Source organism: Gracilinanus agilis, chromosome 1, assembly GCF_016433145.1.
Source record: "Gracilinanus agilis isolate LMUSP501 chromosome 1, AgileGrace, whole genome shotgun sequence".
NCBI lineage: Eukaryota > Metazoa > Chordata > Mammalia > Didelphimorphia > Didelphidae > Gracilinanus > Gracilinanus agilis.
The window spans coordinates 391665127-391680449 of NC_058130.1; the positions used below are offsets into that span (position 1 = coordinate 391665127).

Consider the following 15323-nt stretch of genomic DNA (forward strand, 5'->3'; position numbering starts at 1 on the left):
GAACATGAAAGTGGAATACATAGTAGATGGCAAGATCAAGGAGATAATCATCTCAGTTGTTTCTGTAGGTGAGGTAGAGGAGTAGGTCACAGGAAATTATTAAATTGAGGAATTGTGAGATAAGAATGTTTAAAGGAATATATGCATGCTGAAGTCATATTTTGAGCACAGGAGTTGAAGAGATGGAAAAGTCTTTGAGTCAGGCACTAAACTTGAGAAAGTAAGAAATTGTCCTAGAGTTTGGCAAACAACAAGCACCAGAATCTTGATTGGATAATAAATCTGGATTGAATGAACCTCAAAGGAGGTTTGATGGTAGTAGAGAGAGAGAGAGAGAGAGAGAGAGAGAGAGAGACAGAGAGAGAGAGAGAGAGAGAGAGAGAAAGAGAGAGAGAGAGAGAGAACAGAGGTGGCAATGAGGAACAAAGAGTAGTCCAGTTACCTCACTAAAACCAGTGAGTTGGGCTATGAGTCAAAGGGTAATAAATGCTAGATAGTTGAGACCAGAAAGAAATGCCATAAATTTAAACATTTATTGAGGTCTGTTATGCACTGGGTTCTCTCTAGAGGGGCCATTCAGAAGAAATAGCAGTTCAATGCTTGGCTCAAAATAGTCAAATACCTTCCCCAGGGTTAGTTAGCTATTAAGTATAAGAGTAGGGATACTTGTTACTATTGATAACCCATTTCTCCCAACTCTAAATTGAGTGTTGTCTACTACCACATAGACTTTCAAGTGAGACGAAAGCATGGACACATCCTTTAGTGACTAGAATATTAATTGTGCTAAAGTTCATTGTTCTTAAAAATGTATATTTTACAGAATATATAATAATTGAGAAAGCAATTAAAGTGAATAAGAACCACCAAATCTTTCCCCATTTCCCTATTATGAATGTATTTTCAATTCAGTCAAACAACTGCAGATTTACTAGAAGCTATTATAATGGCCCAGGAGCCAGGCTACATTAGCATGAAACTGACAGTTTTATAATGGAAGACACTTGATCATATCTTGAGAAAACAGGAAAATGTATCTAAGTTGAACTGTAAAAAGGCCAGTAAAATTAAAATGGACTAAATGTGTGAAATGAAAAGATTATGTTATAAATGTTAAATGAAATATCATAAAAATAGTAAAGATTTGACAACAAATACTGTATGTTCACTTTACAAAAATTTTACTGAGCAAGATACTGTTACATCTAGTACTATAACTGCAAGTACTGGGGCATTATAAATCATTTATTATTAGGCACTATAACAAATGTCAGGGGGATGGTCTGAAACCTCCCACTCTCAAGTTTTTAAAAACAAAAGAAGTTATAAAGCTTTATGAAATATGGCATATTTCATTGAAAGACATTGTGATGGTGAAGACAGAGCTAGAAAGACATATATAAATTTGTATTTTTGTAGTGTTTACTAAATGCCAGCCACTATACTAAGAGCTGAGGATACAAATAGAAGCCAAGAAGACTGCACTCTAGGAGCATCCCTTCTAATAAAGGAAGACAATAGGTAAAGCATAAAGAAGAGTCTGAAAGCATAAAGAGAAGACAACTATAGAGACAGGGTCAGGAGATGATGTTTAAATAGTGTAAAAGCATGGTTTGGTGAAGGAACAGGTGAAAACTCACTCTCAGGAGAACAGCTTCCTACAAGAGAGTTTAAAATTCCATTTCGGGTTGGAATGGGTAGGGAAAGAAGGAAATGGAATGAAGATACAGTCTGGCTAAAGTATGTGAAAATGGCTGGGAATTAAAAGTAAGTGACCTCAGTATGAATTCCTAGAGGGATTATATAATAGTTGAATTATCATGGAAGTCATTTGAGCATTCTTCAGACTTAGTTTTCTCATCTGAAAAGTAGCATTTTGCAAAATGGTGGATTAGCCATCTTATAAGATGACCAGAAGTGAAATATTTTCTAAATTTTAAAACCTTTGTAAATTCTAGTGAATGTGTTATTTTTCTGTCATCTAAGATGGTTACTATTTCTCTCTAAAGCAGTATAATAAACTAAATAAGAATTTAAAGTTTGTTTTAGACTTGATTTTTTAAAGTAAAATTTATCAGTTATCATGTGCAAAATTCAAGCACCAGTGTCTCTTTGCATTGTCAAGGTGACCTTGTGTTTCTGAAGGCTGTACCAGGGGAATGTAGGCCCTAACAGGTTTTATTTATGCCTAAAAAAACGTTCAAAGCTAGGTGGATCAGAGGATAGAGAGCCATGTCCAGAGACTGAGTTCAAATTTGACCTCAAATTTCTTGGCTATGTGACCCTGGGCAAGTCACACAACCTCTATTACCCAGTCCATACCACTCTACTTTGCACAGTACTGATCCTAAGACAGAAGGTAAGGGTATTAAAAAAAGAAAAAGAAAAAGAAAACTTTCAAGAGCACACAAACACACAAGTACACTGAATCCATTTTGGCTGAATGGTAGGTGATTAATTCTCATTTAATTAATTTAATTAATTAATATCTCATTTACTATTGCTAGTCATTTCTCAGTGGTCTGATTTTTTGTGACTCTTCTCTTGACAAAGATTGAGGAAACTAAGGCAAATAGGGTTAAGTAAGTTGGCTAGTAAATGCCAGAGGCCAGATTTAATGAGTCTTCTTGACTCCAGGCCCAGCACTTTATCCAATGCACCAACTACTTGCCCCATTATACCTCATACAGTCTGTCTTAATTGGCTCATGCCAGTAATAGAGAGCTTAGCAGGAGGCAGAAAAGATCATTCTTGTTGTCTTGGAAAATGGAGACACTGTAGAATATCTAGTGAGAGGGCATTTGTAACTAGAACCTAAAATCATGCTCATAGCTGCTTTTTGATAAATATTCATTAAAATAAATAAATATTACATAATATATTTAATAGTTGTGGCACACTTGCGATGATATCCATGGAAACAATTTCCTGTGTTTCTAGATAGCAAACCAGGCCAGCAGATGTGTGGTGCATCTAGCTCAACAGCAAAGTTTCTTCATATAAATAGAATTTTCTTTGTAGGTATGTAAGAATAGGTATCAGCCAAGTTAATTGTTTTCAATGGGTGACATGTGATGATTGCTAATACTATTAACACAACAGTAAAAAAATGCTCTAAACATTTCTGAAATAATTAAGCATGGTAAATAAAATGTAAACATAATTTTCTAATTCTGTGAATTTTAGAGGAAACTGACAAAGAAATGGTATCTCTCTTTTGGCAAAACCGCTACCTTCTATAATCTTAACAGTTTAAAAGGAAATATTCTTCCTATTAAATGGTGAAATAGGCTACTGGAGGAAGCTGTGGATATTTTTTTTTTACCTAGAGATCTTTAATAATGAATGATAGTAATTAGTTGAGGTAATTTTTAGGGGTAGGAGGATGGGTGATTTTCGGGGGATCTTTCTAACTTTGAGACTCCATGAATAACATGCATAATTATTTATTATCAAAATTGTATTCTCATAAATGACAACATTAATTTAAGATTTCACAAGTTGATATGGATACTGTTTTAAATCCCACTAGTATTATCATTCTCTATTGAGTAAGAACAAACCACAGGTTTGGACAAGATTTTTTAAAAAATGAGATCACTGTTATTCTAAAGTAGACAGCATTCATTTCCTTACTGGATTTTAAGTGCCCATTTAGGTGAACAGAGCTGATTCAGCTTTTTGCTTGAAAAGCAGAATCAATCAGTCTGTCTACTTAATAACAAAGTTACAGAAAACATAAACTGTCTCTGAAAATATACACTTTTAACTACTGCATAAGTTGTTTATGTGCTGTATTCTATTCTTTCCCATTTTCAGTTCAAAAGCAAAAATATTTCATTTGTTTTGAATTTTTATAGAATATCTCCATGTTACATTTCCAAGAAACTTCCAATCATGTATTTTTCATTATTCCTTTCAGCTGAGTTACACTAACATTTTAATGGAAACATCTGCTAATGTACATTAAACTTTCTTTAGAGAGCATGTGTGAATAATGATGAGTGTTTTACTGTAAAGCATATACTGTATATGTGAAAAAAATAGTGAGTCATTTTTTTAAGCCACCAATAGCTGAGGTCAGCTAAAAGACAATGTGCATGAAACAGCAAAACCACATGAAGACATTTTACATTTCAATAGCAAGAAGACTTCTGAAAATCCAGGTGATTTATCCCTTCAAAATCTTGGCAGATTAGATAAATCTGTATTCTGAATGATGGCTTATTATTGTTAACACAATAAACAGAAGCCAAAAAATAAATGCTTACATAGTAGCACACATTTCATTGTCATAATCTTTGTTCAACTTGCTCATGAGGAATGTAAAGTGCTACATGAACATGGGACATTGAGGATGAGATGAAAAGTTGACGTAACATGGTTTATGTTCCCTTAGATAAATGTTTAACTATGGTTTAATTATTAACATTCAGTCACTGTTATCACTTCACAGAATTTTAAGATATCTTCAACATAACAATCTGAGATATTAGATATATTTTCCAGTAATTAAAGATTTAAAATCAGGCTATGTTGGAAGTAAAGACTCTAGACCAGTTCCTACAATAACTCTCACTGCGTATATTTATCTTCTTGATTTCTGAGAAAACATTTTGTATTCTGACATTGAAAGTCTGCATCTTTTAACTGCTATAAAACACAGCTAAGTGCTGGGTTTGCTCTCTCCAAGGGCTGTTACACGTTACTGTAATACACATCCAGGTAACGAGCTAGTATATGGTTGAATTCCCTAAACGATGAAATGCTCTTATAGCCATAAAATACATTAGAGTAAACTTAAGAGTCAAACAACATAATATATGGTCAGTAAAAACAATGTTTTTCAGATTTTTCAAGTATTTTGAAAGGAATCAAAATTACATGTAAGAGACAGAACAATGAAAAAGAATTCACCAAACTAACAAATTTATTTTACTTAAAAAAAAAATCAAACTCTAAACCTAATTATAAATTTGTCATGGGGTAAGAATGATTTCTTTCCTTTCTTTTCAACAAAAACCATCATCATGCCATGAAAAATCTTATGTACCTTTATAAATGAACACTTTTTCTCTTGAATTTTCAATTTCATAAATTTATAGCGGTGCAAGGAAACTCAGGTCATTTAGTTCAGTTTTGTTAGTGAATAAAAAAACTATAGGCTCACGAAACTTTTTCAACCATCTTAACATTAATTAGTCACTATTATGAACAATTTTTCCCTGGATATTTCAGAAAAATGATGAACTGGTTCCAGAACTTAATTGGAAAAGCAGACTGGCTCACATTTGGTGAACTGTGAATTGCATTTAATGACCTCAAACTTAAAAAAAAAAAATCTTGAGAGGCAGTGTGGTGCATTGTGAACAGAGTGCTAGATCTGATGTCAAAGAACTCAAGTTCAAAACCTATCTGAAACACAATTCTTTGACCTGAGAAAAGTCATAGCCCAGAGAAACCAAAGTTTCCTTAATGATGAGATTGGTAGACTTCCAAGTCCTCTATACCTCTAAACCTATGATCAAAGGCTTTGGAACACAGACTACCATGTATTACAGGAATTAGAGACAGGCCATCTGAAAGACTAGATAGATGTATGGTAGATGTGAGCAGCCTCTAGTATATCACCAGTCAAAAATTATGTAGGAGAAGTGGCATAAAATATATTATCAAGAATGTACAACTGGAGAGGAGAATGGCTTGTCCTTAACCAAGAGTGTGAGAGAGAGGGCAGATAGGTGGTTGAGTGTATCAAGGAACAGGCCTGCAGACAGAAGGTCCTGGGCTCTAATCTGGCCTTAGACACGTCTTAGCTGTGTGACCCTCAGAAAGTCACTTAACCCCCATTACCTAGCCCTTACTGCTCTTTTGCCTTGGAACTAATACACACTATTGATTCTGAGCCAGAAAATAGGGTGTTTTTTTTTTTAAGACTGCGGGAAAACTGATGGATAGATCTGATAGCAAGCTCCTAAACATCCTGAATGAATACTAAGGATGATTTTCAGAACATGGAAGACATGAAAGATGCCAAATAGTTAGATGTATAGTACTGGATGGCATACCCAAACTAATGAGATCACAGATTCATCAAATGATCAAAGCAAATAATTACTTAGTGTGAAATATAAGTATCATAACAGAATCTATAACAAGAATGACTGTTAAAGTCACATAGGAAACAGCCATCAATTAATACTCTTTTAATATAGTTAAATAATCTAGTGGAGTCTATTATAAACTAGTGCATGATACTATTATGAGAAACTTTGTCAGATGCTTTATGAAATTGGGATATAGTATATCTATGACAGTGATAGGAGGCACAGTCATAGAGAACTAGATCTGGAGAATCAATAAGTCTTGAGTTCAAATCCAGTCTCAGGAACTAGTCAGTGTAAACCTGGAAAAGTTACTTAACCTCTCTGTTTTCTCATTTGTAAAATGGAAAAAATAACAACACAACTCTAAAGGTTGTTGTAAGAATAAAATAAGATAATATTTGTAAAATGCTTTTGCAAACTTAAAGTGCTGTAGAAATGCTATTAATTAGTTGTAGTAACCCTATCTTAAAGTCATTTGATTTAACATATCTTGGTTTCAGTGAGCCTGTATTTGATGATAGTAGTATTTAACAATGTCAAATATAGGTAGATCTAGAAGTATTGGGAAAAGGTCAATGGATTTGGCAATGAGGTTATTCGTGACCTTTGGGAGAATAATTTCTGTGCTTGCAAGGTCTGAGATTATCAAGCGTGGAGAACTTTTCAAAGAAGTCTGGCAATAAAGTTATAAGCAAATAACCTTACTTGTGGGTTAAAAGACTTTTTGTTAATTTTTATTTTAGAATAAAGAGTTGTCAGTATGTTGAGAGAAATAAGGAAAGTGGGGGCAGCTGGGTTGCATGGTGGATTGAGAGCCAGGCCTAGGGACGGGAGATCCTAGGTTCAAATCTTGCTTCAGACACTTCGTAGCTGTGTGACCTTAGACAAGTCACTTAACCCCCATTGCCTATTCATTACCACTCTTCTGCCTTAGAACCAATACACAGTATTGATCCTAACACAGAAGGTAAGGGTTTAAAAAAAAAAAGAAAGGAAAGACTCTGCTAGAGGACAGATGAAAGATTTTTATGCGATTAGGAAGGAAAGAATGTTATCTGAAATGAGCATATCTCCTCTAATTTTAAAAAAATGGATAAAGAGAAGGAAAAATTTGGATGAAAAGAAGTTAGACAAGTCATTTTTAAAGATAAGATTAAATTTATTCTTAGTACAGTGGAAGTGAGCTAAGATCAAAGAACACCATTATGTGAAAGTTGATTTGAATGAACTCAAAAGGAAGAACTCCTTAACCCTAAGTTTTAACTAGATATAACATGGGTTGCCTTAATAATTAGAGAACCCACTATCATTAAATAGAGCCTTGATAACCATTTATTAGTATTGCTGAAAAAAGGATTCATCTTCAAATAGGAGAGAATGACCTCTAGGGTCTGTTCCAGCTCTGAGATTCTATTAAGTTGAAGGAAGGAAGCTCAGATTTCCTTGGCAGAACCCTAACCTAGGCACATTGAGGACATGGACTATATCACTTTTGCCTTTGTTTTCTCAGTGCCAAGCACAGTGCCAGAGAATAGTCGGCACTTAATATTTGTTGATGGATTAATTAAAGGTTTCCAAGTTTTATACATTTTGTTTTTAAACATTTAAGAATATTCTTGGCTACAGAACATTAAATAAAAGATACAATCATAATTTGGCAAAGCTTTGTTTCCCTGGTCATAGCCTCGAGATAGCATTTGAGATAATAAGTCATTCAACTATAAATTCTTTAGAAACTTCAGTAAATCAAATATTCGCTGAAATTCTTTATTTTATCTCTTCCCTCTTCTCAGGACAACATGCACAGCGAGAATAATTTGTAGTTTTTAAAAGCCCAAGCCACTTAGTTACTATATTCATATTAAGTATAACTTCAAGAATACTCATATTATATAGTTCTTAATTATATTATTAAATTTGTGATATAATGAAATTTATTTTTCAAGATATTTTTGATCTTTTTGAATTTCTTTAAATTTATAAAGTTAATTTAAAATTTTTAAATTGAGAAAGAAGAGGTAGTAGTAAGTGACAGAGGCAGGATTGAAGCCTAAAGTACTATGATTTTTAATCTAGGGCATTTTCCATAGACCTATGAAGTGCTCTTTTTTCTCAGAGAATAACATAAGGAGGAAATTTTTATAGTACTTTGTTACTTCCTGGGCAAATTCAGGGAATTCCTTGAATGGAAAATATACCCTAAAATCAAAGATGGAAAAGGCACAAGTACTTTTTTTACCTCACTCTGTATGAGTGCAGAATTTCTGATGGAGACTTTAATGTGTCTGGATGGGGAGACAAGAGCTCCTATGTTCCATGGAAGAACAGTAACGGGTACTCTGTTTCTCTGGTGCTACAACAATGAATTGTGTCTAGAAGAGCAGTAAACAAAATCAGGGAGAGAAGACTTCACTTTGGTCTGTTTACATAGAAAACAGGACTTTGGTTTCCTCTGTAAGATTAGGATGAACTAAATAGCAACCACTATCCTTTTTTATGGCTTTATGACTAGCACTTTGGGGTTTCTACAAAATGATGCAAAAATCACTTTTCTTACTCTTGCTCTTGAATAAAATTAAATAAATGGAGGTGGAAGACACCTCACAGGTCATCTAGGCCAGTTTCCTCATTTCACAGATGAAGAATCTAAGGCCTAAAGAACTTATATAGCCTGTCCAAGGATCACATTGATGGAAAAGGAATAAAGTGGTATAGATTTTTCCAAGGAATAACAGTAAAATTAAGGAACCATATTCAATGGCACGATGTTGAGTGCTATGAAGCCTATATAATAAATTAGAAGACAATGTACCTGTCCTTCATCTACTTAATGAGAGATGCAGCACACTCATCTGAAATTATGTAGGAACACAATTAGACCAAAGTTAAAAGAATACTTTCAGACCACAGTTAGAAAGTAGGGAGAAGAGGTAGCTAGTAGAGGCAGATCTGGAGACAGGAGGTCCTGGGTTCAAATTTGACATCAGACACTTCTTAGCTGTGTGACCCTGGACAGGTCATTAAGGTCCTATTGCATAGCCCTTACTGTTCTTCTGCCATAGAATTCTAAGACAGAAGGTAAGGGTTTTAAAAAAGAGAAAGAAAAAAGGGGGGTGGTTTATGGCATGGACATGTGTGTATAGTAGCCCCTCTATGACTCTCAACAGGTAACATTGAAATCTAGCTGAGATCACACTGATCCTCCCAAGTTTCCCATTTATTTTTTTTGGGGGGGAGGGAAGTGGGAAGGTGAGGTTGGCTATATTGGCAGTCTATTGCCAAAGGTATTAGTAAAGGATACTATATTATTACTATCATAGGCACCAAGATAAAATTTACTTAGAAATGTCTGCACTTCAGATTCTAATAAACCATAATGCCAACTTGAGCCTTTTAGAATATCATCGAGGAGACAACATCCTAACACAAGTTTCAATAAGATTCTAGAAAAATGAAATGGCAGTGATACTGGCAGATACATTAAAATTATATCACATGCTATTATATAGTAGTTAATATTACAATACTATCCTCTTATGTTATATATGATGCCTCTTGGCCTTTTTATGCATACTACCAATTACCTCAAAAGAGAAAGCAATAATATTCCTTTGTCTTTTAAGAATAACATTTAATTCCCATATAACAATGAACACCTATTTGTCATATGGATGAAAAGTCCTTGACAGTAGAAGCATTTTGTACAACTGGGTTGTGAGTCAGAGAATGTATGCTGTATTCAATCTCAAGGGCATACAAATCTAAGCAATTTTCTTGTATTATTAATGGAAGTCACTGTATTATTAATAATATGCCCGGAACTAAAATGTAAATTATTAGGTCACATTTAAATCTATGACTACAATATTTAGGCATAACACTGATGTGTTTCTGATATTATTTTACTGAAATGCCAAGGAAAATGTCTTCAGGTATATAAACTGGCCCACAAAGACCTTATGAACTTAAGAGATGACAACACAGAGGTAGCTTATGAAATAAACATTTACCATTCACTAAATTAGACTAGGTACTCTCTACAAAGACTTTTAAAAAATTTCCTCAACTATACAATAAGGTATAGTAATTTAGATATTGAATGACAAGGCTGATTTGGAAGGCATTAAATAAGAAACAAATGGAATGATGAAATAGAGTTAATAATTATACAGAGCTATTCCTTGATTTGGGGATTATCCAGGCAATTCCTTCTTTCTTTTCCCAAGTTGCTTACCTCTTGAACATGTCTCTGTTTACAGAACCCTTTATCATAGAATACATAAGAAGTACAAATAAGAGGTGCTAAAACTCAAGCCCGTCAGTTTTAATTCTTATCAGGAGCCTCAGTTATAAGGTTTGATGAAGAACGGAAGTGACAGCTGCTGGCCAGTGTTGTTTTGGAGTTATCTATAGATTTCAATTATTCATGCTATTCCTATTTTATGTTACCACAGAGAGTCAAAGGCTGTTTTTGGTAACAGGATTATGCTGATGTCCAATTGCATGATTTTTTTTCTGAGAATTCCTCTGAAACAGTGGTTCTCAAACTTTGCCAAAGTAGAACCCTTCGATTTAAACCAAGCTTTGGCAGAACATTTACAAAATCCTCTAAAATTATCATTTATAATACTGATTAGCACAACATGGAGTTCATTAAAAAAAATTCAGGGTGTTTCAAGGTTTCTTGAAAAACAGTTTGAGAATTACTATTCTAAAACCATACATTTTTAATGTCCTGGATCAGGATGTTTTACCCAGAGAATAAAAGGTGAAGAAATGAGAATAATTCTGATTATATTACTGCTAAAATATAAGCATATGATTGGACAATTTGAGTTCATGGTAGAAGTTTTATGCTTAGAAATGACATTCCTGTGTGCTCTTGTCCATTCCCATATCCAAGTAAAAATGGATAACTCTCTAACAATTTAAATAAACCATGATTAAGTAAAAATAACTGGCATATTGAACTTTCTTGCACTATTCCTTCTCCTTTATGCTTGAATTTCTTGTTTTTAGGTTAAAATTTGAATAGATTTGAAAAAAAATCTTTGGAATCCAAGTAGGGAGTATTGTTAATTATGACCAAATTCTAAATTATTTAACACGGTCACTTAGAAATAAATTCCATAATGACAATGAAAATTTAAAAGACCAAGCACATGATAAACATTTGCTTAGACAAAAAAGACTGTCACACTGTTAGTAATTTATAAAGAAAATCTTGGCAGAATTGTGATTTTAAAGCTACAAAATTATGATTTTAAAAACTGCCCACACAGTAATTTGCTCACTTAAGTAATGTTAAAATAAGTAGGGCCATTTTCCAGCAGAAAGACCACATTTTCCCACCTCCCTCAATATACCCTCCCACCACACTGACCTTTGGCAAAATCCTCTCTATTCATCAGAGAGCCACCTCTTTCATGAACTCTTTCTTGATCTCTCTTCTCTTAACTTCTCTTACACATCACGTCCTAACTCTTTTAGGGTACTTATCTTTATATATATGTGTGTGTGTGTATGTGTGTGTGTGTGTGTGTGTGTGTGTGTGTATGTATGTATATTACAACTGTCTTATCTATGTTTGTATCCTCCAATAGCAGAAATATACTTTTAAATGTTAAATTATTTAAAAAATAACTCTAAATAAAATGAAAATCATGGTTACCTAACATCTTAGTCATCATTTAATTAACAGGTAATCTTTAGTTCCATATATGGAAGGGTACTTTTAATTATAAGTATTTTATGAGCTTCTATATTATATATTAGCTTATATTTGAATTAATCAAAACATAAGTTTCCCCCATAGTAATTTTTTTTTAAACCCTTGTACTTCGGTGTATTGTCTCATAGGTGGAAGATTGGTAAGGGTGGGCAATGGGGGTCAAGTGACTTGCCCCGGGTCACACAGCTGGGAAGTGGCTGAGGCCGGGTTTGAACCTAGGACCTCCTGTCTCTAGGCCTGACTCTCACTCCACTGAGCTACCCAGCTGCCCCCCCCCATAGTAATTTAGTGTTTACTTTTATTGCCAAATTAAATTTCTTTTTTATTTTAAAATTAAATGATTCTTTAAAAAAATTTTCCTCATTACATGTAAAATGTTTCCAACATTTTCTAAAAAAATATACTATTATTCTTGTATATTCTTGTACATGTGAATTCACATGAGAACAATACCCTGCATTTTTAATCACACAAAGCACTTTCAAATATGTTATTTCTATTTGCTGTACATTTTAAAATTTTCAGATGATTGTCTAAGAGACAAGAAATCAAAATGAAACTACCTTTCCACTTTAAAATCTGTCTTCACCATACCAACCATTATGGACGGCAGCCTGAGCTACAAATGGAGACAAATAAAACACCTTTAAAAGAGTGTAAGAGGGGCATGCAGGTAGCCCAGGCTCAAATCTGGCCTCAGATACATTTTAGCTGTGTGACCTTGGGCAAGTCAATTAACCCTGTTTGCCTAACCCTTGCCCTTCTGTCTTATAATTGATACTAAGACAAAAGGAAAGGGTCTAAAAAAAAGAATGTAGGAGATTTAAGGATTTAAACAAAAAATATTATATTGGAGGGTCTAATAAACTATATACTCATTTTCTCCATGTTGCCTATAAGTTTAGATTTAAAATGAAGTTTTTGTCAATAGAAACTATTATTTTAGCTAAAAGTTGACAAAGAACATGGCCACAGGCAGTGTTCATTCAATTGTTTCCATTCTAGTTTTGGCCTTGCTTTGGATGACCATAGTGGAGGTTCCTTCCCCCTCCTTAGTGTTCTCTTAGAGAAAGCAGAGCAATAGAGTGTAAAGATTTGGACCCTAAATCAGGAAACAGAGGTTTAAGTTTCAGTTTCACCATTTACTAGCTGTGTGATGTATGGGGTGAGTATTGATGGTAGATGGGTGGATTTTAGCTTTCAATGGGCCAGATCAGCTATTCACTCACCCCCACCCCAGGGAAGACCTAGAAGGGAATAAACTCAATGAGTTTCCCAAACTGGAAAAAGTATAATGAGGATGTTGAAGGAAGGTATTGAAGTTCAGTTGAGACTTTAATGGATTAGATCCAACCCCCAGAGCCAGTCCTCCCCCCCACTCCTAAGTACAAGTAGATTTATGCCTCAAGATGGAGTCAGATAATGGTCTTCCCCTTAGCCCCAAGATCAGTCACCTCCCCCTCTCAATGTAACTGTTCCAGACTCTAAGTATCAAACTATCAGGGGTTTATTGAAGGATAAATTAAATTCTGGGTACAGGGGAAAAAGGTATAGGGGAATCAAGGAAGGAGGGAAAGGATGAACTTCTCTATCAACTATGTCTTCTCCCCAAGAGAGCAGCTCTGGACTTCTGTGGCTTGGTCACAGTAGCTAACTCTCTCTTCCCCCTACAGTCTCCTATCAAATATTTCTAACTAATATAAGAGGGAAATAGTAACAGGATCAATGGATTCAGGCAGGATCAGGGAAGGGACCTGCTTCCTTCAAGTCTGCTCCCCCAGGAGTTTGGGCTCACCGGCCAAATGGGAGAATTGCTGTTCAATGTCTTCTTTGTTGGTATTTGTGATCTCCCAATAGTCACACATAAAGTACCAAGGAACCCAATTCACCCAGGATCCACCCCACCATCCAAACCTCCCAACTGAAGAATCAACCCCACAGCTCCTTGTCTAATCAAGAGAGAAGTGAAAGTTGAGGACCTTCAGAATTCTCCTCCAAACTCCTCTTGCTGCTGGCCCCTCCCAAGCGTAATTCTCTCAGAGTTCCATAGCGTGGACTTCTAGTCCCCTTCCAAGATGAGTGCTTAGTTATCCTTGATTTACTCTAAAACCACACTTACAGTGAACTTGGACAAATCCCTAAACTTCTCAAAGACTCAGTTTCATTGTTGTAATATACTATTTATGTATACAATTTATAATATCTACTTATACAGATAACTATTGCCAGGAAAGAAGTTTACCAACCTATATATAAGCATGAGTTACCTAAGTTACCGTCATTTTCTGAATTTCATCACTTAATGACTATTCTACACATTTAACATTTAGCATATGTGACTATTGTTAGTTATTTTCACCCTATCTAAGTAGTTTATAAACTCTTTCAAGGCAAAGACCATGCTTACCTCACTGAATTTGTCATATAATTTTCAAAATTATGGACAATCAGTTTTATGTACTGGTGCAAGCTATTAAACATTGTGGCTTAGGTTTAATTTTACCCTGTGCTCCATAAAATCAAGGAAAAACATTAAAATAACTATGTAGAACGTACTAATCCTAGAGATACATATCTCCTCAACAACCAAACAGATGTTCAATTTTTAGAGGCTTAAGTGAGCGCAAGATTTTACATGGACTTGTAAAAGATGCTACTTATATCCCATTTCCATCTATTTGTTTGTATGTTGTCTCCTTCAGTAGACTGTGAATACCTTGAAAGTACGGCCTAATTTTTCCCTCTGTGGTTAGCTTAGGGCCTACTACATAGTAGGCACTTGTATGATATGTGACATGGTGAAAATCTAGGGAATTTCAGATCCATGACAGTAAGAACTGTGTCATGGCTAAACTCTCTATTTTTCCCAGCAGATAATACAATGCTCTCTACACAATTGTTTAATATATATTTATTTAATTACTTAATAAAAACCTAAGAATCCTTGTACTGAGAAATGAGGGATGGTGGAAACATCCCAAGGAGTCCTAAGGAATCACTCCAAGAAGGTATGTTTATTTGTTTAATTGTGTTCGGTAGGATAAACTTAACCACAATGCTATTCCTAAATAACTCAAAATCTAATTTAAAAGTCCTTTATAAACATGTTCCTTTTCTTAAGCTTTAACTGATTTTAAAATAGCGAATCTGAAAAATACAAACTAAAATTTTTCTAAAAAAACCACTAGCTACAATATAACCTCATAATTTTAGTACAAGGAACAAACTGTTCCATTATAGCAACAAAGGAAAATTAATATTATTATATTCTAAGATACCTCTGTATCACCTATGATATAGAAAATATAGAAAAATATTTTATATAATACAAAATAAAATTCATGCATATAAAGAAAATATTCCATTTCTCTTTTTTAATATTTCTCTTTTAGCATTTTTGTTGCCCTAAGCTAGAGAATATTGCAAATTAGATAGACTAGGATGAATGACTAGCCAGAAAAACAAAAGGTTTAGGAAGCAGTGTT

At 34.3% G+C, this 15323-nt stretch overlaps 1 protein-coding gene across 2 annotated transcripts in view; it reads right to left on the reverse strand.

The window, feature by feature from the left end:
• WDR7 (WD repeat domain 7) overlaps positions 1-15323 on the reverse strand; it is a 486248-nt gene that overhangs the window by 85299 nt on the left and 385626 nt on the right. The window lies entirely within an intron of this gene.